Source organism: Myotis lucifugus, unplaced genomic scaffold, assembly GCF_000147115.1.
Source record: "Myotis lucifugus unplaced genomic scaffold, Myoluc2.0 scaffold_1880, whole genome shotgun sequence".
In the NCBI taxonomy this organism is placed as follows: domain Eukaryota; kingdom Metazoa; phylum Chordata; class Mammalia; order Chiroptera; family Vespertilionidae; genus Myotis; species Myotis lucifugus.
Window position 1 is genome coordinate 8,618 of NW_005872928.1, and position 1,843 is coordinate 10,460.

Genomic DNA, 1,843 nt, shown 5'->3' on the forward strand with positions numbered 1-1,843 from the left:
CCTCCGCGGGAAGCCCGCCCCCGAACGGCGCCGCGGGAGAGGGGCTGGGTTCTTACAGAGTCCAAGGCAGCGAGGGCACAGGGCGGGGAGTGGCGAGCTCCCCCCGTCCAGGGGCCAGGGGACCCCAGCTGTCCTCTTAAAGCCACGGAGGCTTTGGTACCTGCTGAAGCCACCGGGAACTGTCCCCACGCCCTGCAGGATGCTTCTCAGCAAATCCCGGAACCAGGCGGCACCCCTCCTCTAGCGCCAGGGCAGAGAGCCCCCCGTTAAGTCCTTTGGAGGGGGGGGTGTCTGCCCCTGAAAGAACTGGGAGATCTTTGCCGCAGGAGAGGAGGAAGAGGAGGAGGAGGAGAGGGGCTCTGGGAGGGATTCTTGCTCTGCCTTGGCCACTCGCTTGCTGTGTGACCTGAAGCAAGTTGCTTTCCTTCTCTGGGCCTCAGTGTGCAAAACCAGAGGGTCGCCGGGTCTGTGGGCTGGAAATGGAGGAGACAGAAGAGGAGATGGGGAGAGGCTGGAGTAGTCATCAAGGGAAGGGGGTCAGGGTGTCTTCCTTCAGCCAGGGGTCCAGGCCACTCCATTTTGTTAGGGTCCTGTGGCCACTGGACACCCCGGCTAACAGCTGCCTCCTGAGCCAGGAGGGGGCCTCCGTGTGCTCCAGGTTCAAGGTACCCTGGAAGGCAGATGGCGGCCGACTGGCAGGCCCAGGGCAGGGAAGAGCCTGCCAGGCGCTCATCCTCCCGGGAGGCCCTGCGGAGCCAGGCCCACGGGGTCCCCTCCCCTGACCTGGTGCTCTGGGAAGGTGACGTTATCTGGTCTGTGTTCCCAGTCGCAGAGGCGGGGGTCTCCCTCGTGTGGTTCCTACGTACTCTGTCCACTCAGCGGACGGAGTGACGCCGGGCCTGGTCACTTTAGGTTATTTTCCCCAAAAGGTCAGGAAATGGGAAAGAAACACAACGTTGTTTATTTGCTCTCGGGTGCCTTTTGGACGCTGGGTCCTGGAGCAGCTTGTCGGTGGGCCGGCATGTTTCAGGCATTTGCGGCTCAGGGATGGGGACTCAGCCCCTGGCTTGGGGCTGCCAGTCATCCCTCCACCTGTCGGGTCTGGGGGGCTTGGGGGAGGAGGACGCAGGGGAGGAAATGCCACAGGAAAGGTCTTTTTTGTTTGTTTTTTGCAGAGCCTTCATGCTGAGACCCGCATCCTGGCGGTGGTGGCACTACCTCCAGGCGCTCCACCCAAGGGCAGCCCTGGGCGTGTACTCGGGGCTTCGGGAAGACTGCTCCTAGGGTCACCCCTGTGTCTTTCCCACATTCCCAAATGGCGTGTCCTTGGCAGGTCGCTTCACCTCTGTGAACCCGAGTGGCTGCCCCCAACGAGTCCACAAATATTGACTGAGCACCGTTCTAGGCATCAGAAGTGACCGGTCCAAGTCCCTGCTCCCGTGGACACACAGCTGTGCCTGGGAATGTGGGGTGAGAACATCAGCCTGGTGGGGGTGGCTGGGAAGGCTAATCCAGGTGGCCTCCAAGGGCCCCGGGGGGTGGGAGTGACCAAAGAACTAGAGGAAGAGGTGGTCGGGGACCCCACCCAAGGCTCAGGCTGGGGTTCCAAGGAACTAGGTGGGGAGCTGGAGGTGGAGTGGGGAGCAGAGCCCCTGGGGAGAGCCCCACCTGCCGTGAACCCAGCTGCGCCGAGGTCAGGGGTCATCACCAGGACCCTGTAGTCTGGCTTTCTCGGAAAACCTCCCTGCCAAAGAGCCAAGCGCCTCTAATAGCTTGGAGCCTCTAAAAGCTTTGACCACAGCTCAGCTCGCATCACCTGCAAGCGCTTTGAAGCGCTTCCTTC